Here is an 18648-nt window from a genome sequence, read left to right as displayed (position 1 = left end):
GTAATTGATTGATAGCAAAATCGGCCAAAAAGGATACGTGTGATTCAAAGTAAGAACGGCCGCAGTGGACAAAAATCAAGGTTTTTTTTGGTGAAATATCGTGACTTCCATTTATTTATTCGATTTTTGATGTTTATTTCAAAGTGTTTGTACCAAGAAATTGTTACACTCCGTTATATCATGAAAAGGGTTGGTGTGCAATATGTGTGTGCGCTATAATACGATTGTAGAAAGATGAGAAGGAGAAAAATGTGATGATTAATCAGAAATAAAAAATATGACTGTCTACATGAATCACAAGCGATGGTGAAAAGGTGCTCTCCAACATAGAGAGAGAAAAATCGCTTAAAATATTCAGCATATTTCACAAGGTCGTTTGTAATTTGCAGAGAATATATATCGCGCGGTTGGCGCGCGCGGTTCACATGAATGCACTGCACATGAGAGGCAAAGAGATACTTATTGGGTTTTTTTTCGCTCACAAAAAGCATCAAATGCCTCTCGGTTTCATGTGCTGAGAGCATGTAGCAACAGTAGCAGCACTACTCACTCCGGCTGAGTACACACCGATGAAGACTGTGATTTTTGTCTCTTCTCTATTCTTTTTTATCTCTTTCTTCATCGCTCTGATTTGATCGTATATGTCACACAGCCAGAGAACATTGCACATTGTTGCCTTGTCTTTGAATTTGAAATGGCAGTTATGAAAATATGTTCTTGAGTCAAGCGACAAAATAAAAAACAGCGCTATGCAACAAACTTGCGATTTATCAGTTGTTATTATTGTTTTTTTCTTCCCGCAAATTGTTGGGAAAATAAGTGAAAAACCGTCGCCCGGCTAACTTAAGGCCGATGAATCTGTGAGAAATGCGCCGATAAGCGATGGAGGGAATAGAGAAGAAGATCTTTATGTATAACGAGTTAAACATACTTGTACAAAAAATATTACAATTTTTTTCTGTGGTCAAGCAACAACAGCGTCCTACTGCTTACTGCCTGAATATTGATGTGATGTTATCGCACGACGACCACTGATTAATACTAATAGCTAGAAGAGAAAAAACATAGTACTGCTACAGCTCTTTCTGGTGCTGAACCGTTTCCATTTGGCCGCATGTTTTTATGGTCTTCGTACACATATTACCTCATACAGAGTGAACAAACGAGCAAGCGAGTGAGATTGAGAAAAAGAACGAGATACACACACTCAAAGAGATATTCTCAGTGAACTGACTCAGACGCATACTAAAAATTATTTAATTGCCTTCCATTTTTCCATTTGCATCATTATCACTTGTGGTCTTGCGTCTTGCGTAAAATTGCTCGGCATTTTTTTTTATTTCTATTGCTGTTTTTGTTGTTGGTGCTACCACTCTTTCTCTCTCTGGCTCTCAAGTAATCGATCGAATTCCACAGCAATTTGTAGAACTACTGCACAAAATCGCATCTAATACTTTTCTACCGACTGGTTATATGCGGTATGCATACACATATGCTGTACCAGCAGCACTCACTTTTTTAACCACATTTTTTCTGCATGTTCTACTCGCATTATTGCATTGTGCAATAATTTTTATTGGATATCTCTATTTTTAACATTTTATACATTTTATGGGAAAAATTCAAATGTTGTTTGCAGCAGAGTGGGAAACACAATAAAAAAATATGCCAATTGATGAGGAAAGATTTTATCGGGCGAATGATTTTTCGTTTAAAGCCATTTACATTTCCATGAATATTTTGCAGCCCAAACATCATCAATTCGCCAAAGATTACTGTTGTTTTAGATAAATTTCAGATAAAAATATGCGTATAATTGAATGCTTTGGATGGAACAACCAAAGAATTCGATCGAATGTTCACTAGAAAATTGTATTTTTTGTGAAATATATCAGATCGTATGAAGCTTCTGCTCTGTCTGTTTAAATAACTGGTAGTTCGTTGTTAAAAGTGATTTTGACTACTTTCCTTCCAAATTTCTCAAGTTTCATTCAATATTCTTCATTTTGAAAAGAAATTAAAAAGAAGAAATGAGTTTCGCATAAGTTTCCCATCGCCCGAAAAACTTATTAATTCAAAATCACAGTTTATTACATAAAATAAAGACATTGATAACATTTTGTATCGCATTAATTACTAATTAAATTCGATTGAAATGAGTTGAAACATATTTAAAATGATTTGGTAAACATTTCATTGTGGATTTAAAATTACTAGATTATTGAAAAGAATTAAAAGAGCGAAATGAAAATGTTCATTAGAATTTGTGCTTAAAATTGTGATGCATTTGATATGGGCCACAAAAAAATATAAAATGTATGTATAACAATTGCGGAGGGTTGGTGAGACGTACCAAAAAGGATCCACCAAACATGAACATACACACACACACACGTTCGCCACCACACAACAGAAGCATCTTATAAAATATGTGAGATCAAGAGAGTAGCAGCGGGTCGGTACAATAGTCTGTTGAATATAAAAAGTTCCCTTTTTTCTCTCTCATATCTACATAATTTGCCTGGTTTTGTGGGGTGTGGCCAAAATGTGTTCTCTCAAAACACATTAGATACACATGAGCTTAAAAACACAGCGCATGAAACAATGAGCCACAGCATACACATAGCATAACAAAAAACGGCAACAACAACAACGACAACAGAGCTTCAGTACACATAGAGAGAATGCGAAACAAAAAAGCCGAACGAACGAAACAAAACCAATGGAAAACAACACATTAGTACACGCTCATAGGCACATACAACCGAAACAGACAGAGCAAGAGCGAACCCCAATGATTCTGTCGTTCATTCTCTTCGTCTCACTCTCACGTCAGCTATTCAAAGCGGTTGCCAACACACACGTACATGTATTCCACGCAGTCAAGCGAAACAACAATCGACCGAATCGAGCTGCTATAACAACGGAACAATGAACAAGTGTGTGTACCGTATAAGCATTGGGTGGGTGTGTTTTTACTAAACATGCTTTGTTATCTCTTCTGACTCTCGGCTGGCTGGCTGACTGCTGTATAGCTGCCGAACCGAAAGCGATGAGATGAGAAGAGAAAAATTTTCGTACACGCGCGCCGCGCATACACTCACTCGCGTTTACCTCACATTCACATTTGCACATGCAGCACAACCGGAGAGCACGATACATACCAGCATCATCCGACACACACTGAGACTGAGCAACAGAATACAGAACAAGACGAAAGAATAGCTGCGGTACGAAAATTTTCCCATTCGAGTAACGAGCATTCACGAGCGAATAAACTTATGTCGTTTTGTTGTTGATTCACAACATTTCTACACTCAAATGTCGCTTCGACAATATATTGAACGTTTTGATTTTCATATGCAGCCAAAACGGCTACTTTTTTTTCAGTCGAATTTTTGCGAATGACATTGCGTAAAGTAGATGCAGATGTATGACAGTTTCGATGAGCATATGCCTTTTAGGTGCAACATGCAAATGGGAACAGTTTTTTTTTTCTTCATATTTTTATCACTGGAGAAAAAAGCAGCTGAAATGGTTCGCTTTCGGCAATTTGAACAAGAACACACACACTCAGACATTCATATGATTATAGTTTTTGTTCGTTTAATCTTAGAATCACATAGGCAGATTAAACACAATTATTATTATAGCAAAAACAATCATTATTCATTGTCTTGTTCATAGAATTATATTCAGCTATTATCATTGTTGGATTTATTGTGCGTCATTAATCATCATTCTATATATTCTAATTTCAATAGCGACTGCAACCGAATCAGATACCAATTGACTCATTACCCTGGCACAATTAAATTGCAATAAAAACAAAAACAAGACAATTTATTTGAGAAAACAATTAATTTTAAATATTGGAAATTTATTTTTCTTTTTCTTATTTGATAAATTACTTTTCGAAAAATCAGTGAGAACTAACACAGACTTGGAATATTCCTTTTCGATGTCAATTAAATGGTTAACATGTTTTTAATTGTTTTTTCATACGTTTTTTACTCCATTTCTTTGTTTTTTTTTAATCGAGAGAAATTCGCATGTACATCAGAATAAGAAGAATTATAATATTTAAGACTAAACTACCATAAATAGCTGCATATTCCGAATAAAATGTCTTCCAAAACTAAAACATCTCCAAATACATGGCTTGAGAGTACATATAGTTATTATCACTTTCGTTGTGTCAGTGTTCCGAAAATGGTTTGTAATATAACTGGCGTCGGTTTATGCATTTGATTTATACTTTTGTTGTCAATATTTCCCCGCTTCCACCACTCAAGAGTCGATCTTTTGTTTGAATAAAACGAAGAATAAAACGAATACATATCCGTGCGCACTACTATACAACTATCGGTGTCATTCTGACAGTGTCATATGGAAATCAGTCTAACGAACATCGCGTAGAACAGTCTGAGAAGTATATTCGTCAGCCAAGTGAGATAACGATCGAGCCATTGCCAAAAGCATTTTCGATTCATCCTCTCGGTTCAGTATTCTACATAAGTAATACACAATATTGTCAATGTACAAAAGATGAAATAAAAAAAACCGATACACAATGCCATGTGTGTTGCCGCATTCGTAATGCTTACGGCAATGTGGCTCTTGCGCGTAACATACGCCGCCTTTGTACATGTATTCAGTCGGTCACAAATGCATTTTCTCGCTCTTTCTCTATTCAATTGAGAGAATTTTGTATATTGTGCACTATGAAAACCACATATGAAACGAACGCCTTTTAGCACACACAAAGCCAAATTAGAATTCACATCGAAATTTTGCATACATTTACTCAGTTCAACAAGTCCCGATTTATCCTAATGCTATCCTGATGCGGTGTAATGTACGATACTTTTCCAAATTGTTTCGCCTTTTGTGTACCGAACAACAGCAAGTATGTGCTTCTATCGCCGCCGTTGCTGCTGCTGTTGATTCTTTCGAACAGCAGCACATGTGATCGATCCCGACGAAAATACACAGCCACACACGAGCGTTCACTATATGAAAACTCATCTATTTGTATAGATATAGTGTGGTGAGTGGTGATATTCCGTATACGGAAAAATGAAAAAAACCTTATTTAAAAAAAAAACATATACTTTATTTAACCCTTGCATTACCAACATATTTTCATAATTCGTTTAGCAAGCGAGACATATATGACCCCAACTGCCAATTGAAATAAAAATTGCGAAAAATTCACTCTTTTTATCACCCTCTACCGGCCATTTCATACACTTTATGTCCAAACTGTCCACAGCAAATTGATAACCGTGTCACAAGCTACACGTTTCCACCCTTGGAGAAATCGGTCTAACATGTTTGTGTAATTGGCGCCTCTAACATGTCTTGTATGTTATAAATTACATACAATTTTATATTGGTATGAGACACGCTGAATTTGAGCTGAATAAATGAGAAAAGATTGCATGTTTCAATGCTGGGGCCATATATGTGCCACTTGTTCATTCAGGGTTAAATTTCAAGAGAAAATTAAACCGAGTTCACTTTCGGACTGTTTGGAACGAGAGCTTCTTACGAATTGCCCTGAAAAGTAAAAACTTAAAAAGAGGAAAAGGTCGATGGAGTAATTAGGAAGAGGGTTGGGCGAAGGATTCAGTAATTGATTCATAATGAGCAAAAGAGAAGAATAGGGAGAGAAAGAGAGAAATGGTGTGACCGAATAGAAAATGGAAAAGATGGAGAAAAAGAATGAAAATATCGCATGTGTATTTGGGCACTTTTGTGCCCGAAATTTGACCGACGCATCCGCAATAAGATTTCAAGTGCACATGTACATTTGAATTTGGATGCGTGAGAACAAAGGCGATAATAGCAAAGTAATTTGAGAACAAACAAATGTTCAATGTTTGTCATTTTTTCAATTAGACTCGATGCATTTCTGGGAATTTTTTAGTAGAAATAGAGGAAGAGAGAGAATTGCGTGCAATTCATTGTGTTTGAATTGCATGAGAATCGAAAGCAATAGATGAAAAGGCATAAAAGTTGAAGACGGCCAAAAAGTCGTAAAAACTAAATAAAAAGTCTTACTCTAAGACGAACTTTTCCGTCTAATTGTTTATTTCCTCTTTCCTTCAATGTTATGTTTAAAGCTTCGGTCAGATACTGCGTAGTATAGCTGCAAAAAACATTTATCATTGTTAGTATTTTAACTATGTTCGACAATGGTGGACAATGATGTTCAATCAAAATAATCATGTTCAATGGTGATCAAAAAATAGGCTGAAAATTGGTTAAATAATCGTGTTAAATCATGAGAGACCATGATGGAATGGATCAATTTGGTCCAAAATCAAATGGTATCAATTCCTCAATAATCCTAACCATCCTATAAAATCAGATTTAACAACACTATCACTAGAAAAGAGATAATTGGTGAAAAAAAACGACGCGGAACAGGCATACAACAACCTGGCTTCAAATCGATGAATCTTTCATCACAAAGTCGTAAAGGTCCTTTCCGACCATTTCAAGAATTTTTAAATTGATGTCCCATTACAATACTTTTCCCTTCACACTACGTATGGACGGAAAAGTAAAAGATCATGAAAAATTCCCCGAAGTGAAGTGAAGAGACATGTGGCAATAGAACGCATCGCCGATATTGCTACAATAGTCTCTATTAGAAATGCACACATGTAGTAAACAAATCCAAAGAGACATGCACTTTCAATAAAGGACATCACAGTTGACCCCCCACTCAAATAATTTCTTATAGTTCGAGTGTCTAGTTTTGCATAAATTAAATCACATTGTTGACAATTAAAAAAAAAAAAAAAAACAATTGTGGTTCAAGTGAAAAGCAGTGCAAAAAGACGAATTTTTTGGCTATAAACATTGAACTATGAAAAGTGTCCTTTGACATAAGAAATTTAAAAATTAAAGTAAAAACATTGCCATTAATTTGACAGGCTCAACACTGGGCGAGCCAATAGTCGTTCGTTAATTTGTGTTACATACGCAGCCTCCGTTTGTTGCTTCAAACATACAGAGGAATATAAAACCGCGTAACATTCATACATACGAACAGAGGCATCGTGCACATATACATGCGAGCAATGTGCCGAGGACGATTGAAAAAATGAACTGTATGTATTGCGATACGACGAACGGCAAGCGCGACTTCTGAGCCTGGATGAATGAAAGCAAAACAACAAAGCCACAACCGAATGCAGAGAGAAGAATACACAAAGGCATAGCACAACGAGCACACATCGTACATAATAGACGAGAAACACGGGCAACGGCAACAAAAATAACACACGACTACGGCTGCGACGACGATGACGGCAACAACGACGATGAAGATAACAACGAACGGTGTTTAGCGGCGGCACAAGAGCCGCTCACAAAATGAGTGAACAGAGGATGAATAAAAAAAAAAGCACACAGCGAAATAATTGTGTGTGAATGGAAAATGTGAAGCGAGAGCAAGAGCTGAGAGTGGCAAGAGAGAGTCGATTTGCGTTTGTTGTGTGTGGCACATTTTAGTGGGGATCCCAACAATGATATCATTTGGATATTACCCAGTTGCAGTTGAACCGCGCTGCGCATAAGTCGATTGTGCCGATATAGAAAGTTATTGTTTGTGTGTGTCGTCGTTCTTCTTCTTTTTCTATTCCCTTCTGTTGTTTTGTTATTGTTGTTGTAGTGTGTATTTATTTGTTGTATACATCTCTCGCTCCCTCAAGTTTTTCTTTTTGCCGTCGCATCCACGTATCCGAGTGAACGAATGAGGGAGAGAGAGAGAGAAGAGAGCGAGAGAGCGTGTTTGTGTGCGTATGCTGTGTGTTGCCTAGGCGGCCGAGAGAAAGATTCCGAATTTCCGAACAATCAAATCAGTAACACAACAATAGATTGATAGCGTGGAAGCAGATCACACGTGTGCTTGGCGCTCTCACAGTCTACACTGATATATTCACGGTGTATGTCGGAAGGAACAAAATAATTCTCTTTTTTTGCTGGCATCTGTTTTTCTCGCTGTTTATTTTTTTTTTGAAACGAAATTTTCGAGTAAAAAATTACCGTTTTTTTTTAATCGGACAATCGAATTCATAGTGTCGTGTAATTGAATAATCATTATTTAAATTTTGAGTGATTTTTAAATGAAAAGAAATATTTTCGGCGGCAAAATAAATAGTTAATGGCATAAAGTGATTTTTTTTTCTACTTTGTTTGAGTCTATTATGATCTGGATTTGCATGCCATAAATATTTACTGACTGTTTTGGACCATTTCTCGGTTTTCTTTATTTAAAAAAAAACTGTTTTGTCGGTTTTAGCTTATTCTCATATTTAATTCCGGTTGATTTACGATCGCTATGTGATGTAAACTTTGTGTTTGATATTCATCGGAAAGAATGTTTGTCAAAATATTGGAAAATTAGTTTGAAAAATAAAATGGCTCATATTTTCTGCACGTTTACGTTCGACCATGAAAAAATGAAAAAATCGTTAAAATTTCTTAAATGAATCAGAAAACCAACAAAAGTGAAGAATTAAAAAAATGATTATATGCTTGGTTATGTGTCAAAGTTCAAATCAAATGACAAGCTTCTACTTAACCGACACTACATCCACTATATAAATCATTCTATTTTGAGGCTTTTTCTTCGCGATTTCATCTTTTCCATTTTTTTTTTGTTTTATTAAAAATGCTCTGAATGTATTTGCTTCTCTCATTCGATAGAAAGAAAACCGAAAAATCGTAAATTTCAACTTATGTTGGTAATTTGTGCACAAACGTGTTACAAGTGAATTAGTTTCATGCATATGACAGGTGAAATGTTTTTCGCAATCGCTTCTACATGACATATACACAAATTTTCTATGTCAATTTCATTATTGATTCGATTAAAAGTGAAATTCATCGTATTTATTTTTATTCAGTTTCCTGATCGATGATTCATAAGATCATTTTTTTTTATTTCTTTGTTGAAAGAATCCGCGACTTCTGGTTTTAGTCGAAATTTAAGTTAATGCTTTTTCCCAAATTTTATCCATTCTTCTGACTTTTCAAACCATGTTTTCCAACTTTTCGTTTCCATGTTACAAATAATAAACATCGAGCGATCAATGATCCGAATCTCAGCCAGTGTTTAAAAAATGAGCGTGCAATTCTCCATTTCAGAATAGGCGATATCACTGAAATTCTTTCTGACGTGTGGCATAATCCCGGCAATAATGTAAATCCAACCATAGCGAGAGATTTTTTTTAAAAAAAAAAGAAGAACAATGGAAACATTTGGTGCAAAAAACTTGTAAAGAATTATGGAAATCGTTTAGAAAACAATCGAGAGCAAATTGTAGTCAAATGAAAAACAATAAACGAAAAAACTAGTTTTTCAATTTGTGACTTATACTGTTCCAGCTAAGAATTGACAGAGTTTTTCGAATCTAAAAAAAAACTGAAAAATCGTGCAAAATAAAGCCGAATACAAAGCGTTGAGTGAAAACTAAACTCCAAAGAAACAAAACAAAAATTGTGTTTTGACATTTTGTGCATAGTTGATGTGCTCGTGCTGGTTCTTAATTGAACAATAAAGTTTGCGAAACGCAAACACAAGAAACCAAAATTTGTTTATTAGTGAATTTTTTTCAAAAAAAAAAGTCAAAAGATCGAAAAAAACGTTCAATTGAACAATTGATTAAAAAAAACATTAAATCAGTTTGTGACACACGAAACGGCAAACGACAAGAGGAAATTTTCTGGAGCTGTAGCGTAAAAGGTGAGTAGTTACTTCTAGTATGTGTTTGCCGATATCAATAGTAACTACAATCAATTTGCCGTATGAGAGTGTATGTGTGTGTATGTTTGTATCAAAAATCATGTAATCTCGTCATAATCATCGGGAAAGCACATAGTAGGCAAAAAAAAAAAAAAAATCCGAACGATGAGACGAACAGAAAACTCAAAGGCTGATATTTCTACATTATATTTTCAGTCCACGGTCCACATGCAGATAGATACTGTGTGTATTGTGTGCGCGCATCGCAAACACCTTAATCTATAATTACATAACGGTATTTAATTTCACATAGTCGAGCGTATGAACAATTAGAACCTTGTAAAAATGATTATGCTGCTTTTTTTTATTATAATTTGAGCGCGTGTTTGTTTTTGTATTGATATTGAGTGCGATTGCAGATAGTGTTCAATGCGAATATCAGAGCAAAAGAAAGCGAGCGAGCAAGCGATATAAAGCATGACGACGATAGTATGAAATGAAACACAAGTACGAAGAAATGTCATGCTATTTCATTCTCTTCTTCGTTTTTTTCCCATCGTTCCTCTTTCAAATTCATTTCGCGATATTTCCTTTGCGTACGTGCTCCCGCTTCAATAGCTTTTTGATAGTAGATTACATTATTATTAGGGAAGAGAATCGACTCCATAAGAGTGACAGAGAAAAATGCAAAGCGGAACGAAATACAACAACAGCAACCGTTTGTTTTGAAAATTTGCAAGCACACAAGAGAAAAATCGAACAAATAGAACACACAAAACATAATAAATTACATAATTTGTAAATGTGTGTTTCAATCGAATATTCAATTTTTAATCTATTTCACATTAATTGTAAAAAAGTGCAAAATGTCAACTCCAAATCTGCGAAAAGATATGCATCTAATCATTTTTTGCGCTTTCTTTTGAAGTTTGACTTTTATTTTTCGAATATCCCAAATACCGGCCAAAGAGCACGGGTCAAATAATAGCCGGTATCATTGTTTCTGATGAAATGTTTTCTCGTATTCTTTACGATTGCATTTTTTTAAGTCATTAGAATCAAGATCAGAGGCCAAATAAAGTAAAAGAATTAAATAAAAAAGCGATTGAAATGGTTTTTGGAGGTCTAAATATGATATTTTGCATGGCCACTTGATTCAAACAACTTGACCGGTTTGGTGCGAGTGCAACATCGTAAAATCGTGAATGACTAACAGAACCGTACGCGGAAGATACACAGTAGTTCAAAATCATTCACATTTTGTTTGGCAAGTTGTTTTATGTTATTAAATGGCTTACGCGCTGCTCGCACATTTGCTCACATTTCAATCAATCAAAGAGTCATGATCGTCGTCATATGCTTCGAAAAAGTTTCGATTTGAAGAACAACGTACAGTCCCCGATAATTATATTTAGGGTTGCGTTTCACGCAAACCATATCATTTTCACGTTTTTTTTTTATTTCTTCATGCTTTCGAATCGAAACGGATTGGCAAACACATGGATGATAATCGCAATACGCATTTTGCCAAAGTAAATTGCTCGGCATCCATCAGTATGGTTCATCATCAAAGAAGAATTGCCTGAAAAAATATTCATATTTTTTTTTTGTTTCGACAATAACACGAACATAGAAATCAAAACGGAATGGTAAAAACAATAAAAAACGAGAGAGAGAGAGAGAGAGAGAGAGAGAGAGAGAGAGAGAAAGAGAATAAAGAACGAAAGAAGCATGATTTGCATGCAGCGGTGTTATTTATGCGTATGTTGATACATTTACACAGTAAATAATGTATGTTTTAAACTCGAATCGATTTTCTGCGCTTCTTGTTCTTTTTTATCGTTCGTTTCGGATGAGAATCGGTAATTACTTTCTTTGTACATGTCCTCTGATTGGTGTGGGTTTTTTTTTCAATGCTCCCTGTGTGTCTGTTTTAGACCTTTTACTTTGTCTCTCTCTCGTCAGTCCGGTAATTATCATTTTTATCATACCTCATTATCGGAGCAGCTGAAACATTTGTGGTCGCTTTTATTGTTTTAACAAACGAAAATTCATTCACTTTCCACATGAACTGATAAAAGATTCTTTTGCAAAACAAAAACAAACCACACACACATAAATACGCACACAATGCATATAGCAAAACTCTCACTCGCCAGCCGAAAACGAATTGAGCAGCCGTAACTAAGTAATTTTCGTCAGAGGCATTGCACAAAACTCGATATATTTTGTTCATGTTTCCAGTGTGCAATAGTAAATAATAATAATAATAATCGCATTGTGTTTGCGTTTTAAATCGGCAGTCAAACGAAAATGTTTCGTTGTTTTGAATCAAGTCTGTGTGCTAAACAGAATATATATGTTTGTTCTCAGCGGCGGCGGCCGGCCGGCCATGCAACAATTTTTTTTCCATCGAATTAGTAGCCAAGAGAAATGCATGAATGTATGTTTCTTGAGGCCAACGACACACACTTGAAGAAAACGAAAAAAAAAAACAACGAAGAATTGCAGCAACAACAAAAAAAAAGAGATGTTACTCTTTGGTTAAATAATCGATGCATCCGCACACTATGCACACAGTCAATATATGGAGATACAAGTGCATCAAAATTGTCTCTCACTCGTTTGCCTTGTCTATGTGTTATGAGTTGCATTTACTGCCTGTGGTACGAGCGTTCGCGTGCGCCATTCGTGCACTCGCAATTGTTACTTGCGGTGTTTTACATGGTTTGCAATTCTTTTGTTTTTGTTTTTATTTTCGTTATGTCAAACATAAAACCGCATTTCGATCGATTTTTATTCCGAAATGTGCAAATGCAACAAACTAACATCGTTAAGATGTTCAAACGTTTTTCGATTTGGACAGTGTTGGTTTTGGTTCTGTCGGGCCGTCGCAATGCACTCGCTTATACAAAATAGATTCATTCACAGTGGGTGTACAAAATTTATTTTGCCGCGATCGTTAAATATATTGTCATTTTGAATGCATTACACTTTACTACCAGTGCCGACAGACAACGGCCAGAGTGTTCTCAAACGAGAATAATCGATGAAGAAAATGGGAAAAAAAATGCCATTCACATTGAATTTCAAGATTTTTCAATTGTTTTACTCTTCACATTTAAAGTCAAGCAAAGCTTCAAGTCAAGCAAAGGCGAAAATTCGCTTTGAATTTTGTGTGATCTGATCATTTTTAAATGCGAGGCTTTTCAAGAGTGGTTATCACTCAAAAATAATTTTTGAAAGTAATCCGCACACATAATACTAACGGAATGGATCATATTAAGATTTAGTTTTTGATATTTGTTTGTTTGTCTGTCGTAATGGTTGGAGCTAGTCTCTCGCTTCAAAACTAAAATCCAAGATGCCATTGAATGATTCCTCTATTAATTCGAAAAGCAAACGCCTCAAGAATGATGTGTAATAAGTATAAGCAATATTTCATGGTTGAAAATGCCGAAAAAAGGTGCACACAAACACACGTAAGAATTGTAACTGATAACGAATGTACGTGCAAAAAAATGCGATCAAATAACACGACACACTTTCCCAATCGATTGTAATTCTCTTTTCGCTTATATATATTGCAATTTCATATGTTAAATAATGTCGAATGCACCGGCATCAACAATTCCACAAATATGGGAATGAGTGAGTGCGTGCACACGCTCATACATTGATTCACAGCATTTCGCGAAAGGGAAACGTTTCAATTTCAGACCCAAATACATATTTAACATATTTATACAATGAAAACGAAGAAAAAAAAATCCAGATCATTCAATTTCAGTCGAAATTAAAGGAATAAAGATATGCTCATTGAATGAACGAAATATATGTATATATAGAACGCAGAAGACATAAAAATTGAAAGCTAAAACGAACGAAGGAGTCGAAAAGACCATAAAATACGGCAAAGAATGGTTTGAAACGGAGTATGTGCGCGCACGAGCTCGCGAGGATGGTAGGAAAGAACACTGCTATTGAAACAGAGAAAAGAGAGCGAGAGAGATCTTGATCGCAACACGAAGAATGGAAACGAAACGGTGAAGAACGAAGAAAAGAACGAACGAACGAAATAAAAAACGATTGAAATGAACAAAACAACTATGAGGCAAACGAAACGTGTTTGGCGCGGTCAGTAAACTGTCATTTGCATTTTTATTGTTATAATTTATCCCTTTAGATACGCGTGTGTTATTATTCATTTATACAGCAGCAATATTTACACTCACACACACAAACATTGAACCATGCTCTTTTTTCGAGCCCTCGATCATTTGTGTACTCGTCGTATGTAAATCTGTGCCGAGTCGAAGATTCTCTCTTTCTCTCCTCTTTCTCACCTTTGTTTCCTGAATTCGTTGCTGTCTTTTGTTCTGATTTCCACACGCACCGGTTCCTTCATTTGTTTTTCGAAATAATTAACGAAAGTCTTCTTCGTTTTCTTTTAAATTCATACATTTATGAAACAATGTAAGACGGTCTCTATCTCTCTCGTAGTCAAATTACTGAACGTGACCATTTCTGCATTTATTTTTTCGCCTTTAAACTATCTAAGCGTATTAATTCAGAATTGCTTTACGTTTAATTGATTGAGATTGTCATAAAAAAAAAGCCAGCACACATAAAAGGCACATGCTTAAACAATTCCGCTCGATACTAATAGGTATAAAACATGTCAAATCGTCTTCAAATCAAACGGTTTTTTTCTTCTTCATCATGATTTACAAGTGAAGTGATGATCTTTGAAAGATCTTTCAAACTTATATCAAGGCGTTTTCAAATTCAATCGTTCAAATCGTTTCAATTCGTTTTTTCAACTGATTTTATTAAAAAATCAAATTGAAATTGACTCTAGCATGTAATGGATCTTTTTCGATTCTCATTTAAAAAGAACATCGCCCTCGAAACGAGAAAGCGAACCAAAAAGCCGCTTGAATTTCTTCGTGGAAAAGTGAGTCGCAAATTTGCCGTGCTCAATTGTAATTCGTTTATTTAAAACCATTGTCATATAACAAAAGAAGAGCATCGCAAACGTATGAGACAGACGGGGGAGAATTGTGATTTCATTTTGAATGTGATAGCGGTATTTACTTTTCTGTTGTGTTTCTTAATATAAAAATTGACTGGATTAAATGTTCATTTAATTAGCAAGAAAAAAGGTTAACAATAACGATGATATGATCAATGCCATCAGTCTTACATTCCAATGATTGCCGTTGGTGTTGTTGTTGTGCACATTTTGAGTATGTGCTTAATCGGTTTTAAGATATTGATCGCGTGGTGAGCGTAAAAAAATATTTCTGCGTTGTCAACCGAAATCGGAATCATAACAATACACACGCATAACGAGCCAATTACCACAACAGCAAAACAAAAAAGCAGCCGTATTAAAAGTTATAAAAGCGCCGCCTAAACCACAAAATCAATATCAATCGGCTGTTGTAAAATTTAAATTAATTTTTCTATTTCGATAGAGCAAGAGAAAGAAGAGAAAAAAAAATAAATTGGCTGAAAAAGCTATAAAAATACGCACATAACAACTCGATAGGCGAACTAAACGACTAGAAAATAGACAGACATAGGCATAATGAATGAATTCGAAGAGCAAAAAAAATCTGAGCCGAAACAAAAGATCAAGAGAAACAATAACTACGGCAATAAAATGTTCCGAAGCAACAATCGTATTTTGTCCAGGCATTTGAAAAAAAAAAAACTAAGCGGCATAAGACTAATAAAACAACCGATAGATAAAATGAATCTCCAAAAAAACACTCATCTTCAGTTCATATAACAATCAAATTTCGGCATACACACTGTTTCGTGCGTTTTGATATTCGAATAAAAATCGAGTTGTATTCCCTTTCTCTCTTCCTCTCATTAATCGAGATCTCTTCTTCTGAAGTTTAGCCCTAACACGGTTGGATTGGATCATTCGATGCCGCTCGTTAGTTGTCATTCTTCGATGTCGTTTTCATGTCTTTTGTGTTGTTCTTAAAGTTGTTTGCTTAGTTCAACTCTTTAAGCTTATTGTATTGTCGACTTTTTTTTCCCCCCGATTCCGAATTGTTGTCTTTTTGGTTTGTCAAGTGGGCTTACGCATGCAAAACTATCAGGTGCGTATAGAAAACGTACGATAAACGACATGAAAAACGTCTTTGAAGAAGAAAAAAAAAGAGTGTGTTCAACACTTGATCTCACATTTTTAAGACACGGTCATTCTTTCACTTATTGTTTGTCTTTTTCTTCTTCATCTCTCGCGCATTCAATGTCGATCGACAAAACGTGCGTATTAAATAATCCCGATAAGATTTTCGACCGGCAGACTTTCAGATAAAGAATTACTAGTTATTAGTTAGGCTCAGCAGCCGAAGTGAAAAACTTGTGGCATTTTAGTTATTGGCTGCAGCAAAGCTGATGAACAAACGAACGATCCATTCTATTCTTTATCACTCACCTCTTTAACCGAATTTAATATTCATTATTATTTCTCTCTCGGTTTTTGTATCCGGCGTGTGTATATTAGTGCGCGAATGATTGGTGGTGATGATTATAGATTCATGCTTTCGGAATTGTTTATCTTTTTCGACATTTATTTCATTTGGTTTTGTGTTCTGATTTGATTGTTTCATTTATTGCGCGCTTTTCTCTCTCGCTCTCTTTCTCTGTCTTGCTCCAGAATCAGGCAATGGTAGTTTCGTTTCGTTCGTGTTTTTCTTCATCACCACATAAAATTCCTTTCGACTTCATTTATGTCATTCAGTCAATTTTTTGGCCGTGATTGGATATATAGTTTATTTTATATATTTTTTTCTGTTGATTGTTTCGAACATACACATCTTGTGCGCTCATACCTTCCGATATAATACACAGAATGCGCGCAATGAAATTAAAGAAGAGAATAAGAAACGAACGCGCGTAAACTGGCCACATTTTTATTTTCTCACTCGCGCTTTGAATTTAATTAAGTATTTTTATTAGTTTTTGTTGTTCGATGAAGATGATGATATTCCCGTTTGCTGTGATGCTCTTCTTGAACGAAATATTTTTTTTTTTGTTCTTCGTCGTTGTTGTTGTTCGTTATTTATTGTTATTCATTTTATTGTTTGGAACGGGAAGATTGAGCCTCTCTCGCTCTTCTCACGGGATCAGAGGATCAAATGCCGTGGGTTTTTAGCATTAGATTTTTCTTATTCGTTTTATTTATTTATTTTTTTGGTTGTTTCCCGATCTGTCGTCGAACTTGTTCTTATTCGATTGTTGTCGTCTTCTCTTTTCGATAGTGCGTAGCGAAAAAAAAACAACAACAACAATTGAACTTTCATTCGAACCGGATTTTGGAATTGAATACATTTTAATCACATCTAGGCGATGTACATTCACGCACATATTCGGTGATAATACAAGTTCATTGAGTGCCAATGCATAAAGTCAAATAAAATTCCATTTTAACCACATTCTCAGTGGTGAGTGACCGAAAAAGAAGAAAGAAGAACAACAACTTAATGGCCAATGCTTAAGATGTGTGTGTGTCACTTTGGGGCCAGCGGAGACATTTTCATTTGCGTGGATTTATTTTTATTGTTCAGGTGGATTGAGAAAATGATTTGAAATTGAATTTTTGTTTCACCTCTTTTGCTTTTCTCGCCAACAATGGCCATCTTAATAGCTCTACGACACGAGATCAACATAATCAATGCCTTCGTGTTTTTTTTTTCGCTTTCGTCTTTCGTTCAAAAGCTGTAAGCGATTTGTGCAATAACCGTACTAATACACCCGCGTGCCCTCTCTTTCTCTCTATTTCTCAATTGGCTGAAACGCTGTTAGAATATATATATACCGTAGTTATACAGTAGGTAATAAGCAATAATGAGCTACAAGTTACTATAATTTAACGGAAGATTCTTTTCGTTCATCATTCCACCCAGACTTTTTCGTTCACAATTGATGCGATAATTTAAGGCGCGCACGCGCAAGTGGCGTGCTTCTCTCGTATTGAAATGCACATAGCCAAGCATCCTCGAAAAGTCCAATCGTCCACACACACATCACACAAACTTTATCTATGCGCGTATACTGCGCTAAAATAATATTCGCACCGCGAACAACAACGAACACTACAAATTATACGTATGTAATAGTGATTTGCAATTTAATTCACGCACATATAACAAAAAAATGTTCGTTTCATTGCTTTGTTTGGGCAATGTGTACATGTGTGTGTATGTGTGTTATCATCTAAAGATGCTTTGAGTCACACTCAACAGTAAAACGTTCAGCAATAGCACATTGAAAGTAAACGCTACAGAGACAAATCTATTGCGAATACGTGAATATACGAGAGAAATCTATTGCGAATACATGAATATAAGAATGTCATGATGATCATGCTCCTTCAATTTTTTTTTTCGAGAAAAAAAAGAAAGAAACATTTTCTGCAGCACCTTTTATAAAACGACCACAACAATAATACTAAAATCAATACACAATCAAAGTAAACGAACGGAAGAGAATGCAACGGAATACCACGAATGACGACGAAATGGAAGGTGGAAAATATAAATCGCTCTCTTGCGCTCGCCAACAAAAATGATAATAGTTATAAAAGTAAACTAGCCAATATATTGCAAACAAAAGAAGAAAAATAAAATAAAAAAATGAAGAAAAGAGGAACATTTAGCAAGAGCAAAGTGAAAAGACGCAAAAGAAGAGAAGCATTTAAATATTTCATTTGGATTCGATTACAAAGTTCAACAAAATTGCTCGCATAACACACCGATCACACTCGTTCACTCACTCACGCATGCCCGACATGAATGTATGCAAGAAATTTGAACCGATTCGGCGCTGCGCGGACGATCCACCAAGAATGCCATTCATTC

The 18648-nt window shown here is 35.4% G+C and overlaps 1 protein-coding gene across 9 annotated transcripts in view; it reads left to right on the top strand.

Moving 5' to 3' along the window:
- Nucleotides 1-7473: 7473 nt before the first annotated feature.
- The window catches only part of LOC116341849 (transcription factor SOX-6), a 101274-nt gene continuing 90099 nt past the window's right edge, over nt 7474-18648 (top strand). For 5 of the 9 annotated variants that reach the window (XM_031769170.1, XM_031769237.1, XM_031769212.1 and 2 more), the window contains exons 1-2: nt 7667-7961; nt 9166-9763. The gene's annotated coding sequence lies outside the window, so the exon portion shown is untranslated. Of the gene's footprint in view, nt 7627-7666; nt 8190-9165; nt 9764-18648 lie in introns of those variants that run through there. The other 4 variants (XM_031769195.1, XM_031769203.1, XM_031769188.1 and 1 more) reach the window with 4 other exon arrangements.

This window comes from Contarinia nasturtii, unplaced genomic scaffold (assembly GCF_009176525.2).
Source record: "Contarinia nasturtii isolate CC-2019 unplaced genomic scaffold, AAFC_CNas_1.1 Cnas_scaffold_129, whole genome shotgun sequence".
Classification (NCBI taxonomy): domain Eukaryota; kingdom Metazoa; phylum Arthropoda; class Insecta; order Diptera; family Cecidomyiidae; genus Contarinia; species Contarinia nasturtii.
The sequence above is the reverse complement of the archived record's forward strand: the minus strand, read 5'-3'. Positions and strand labels throughout refer to the sequence as shown.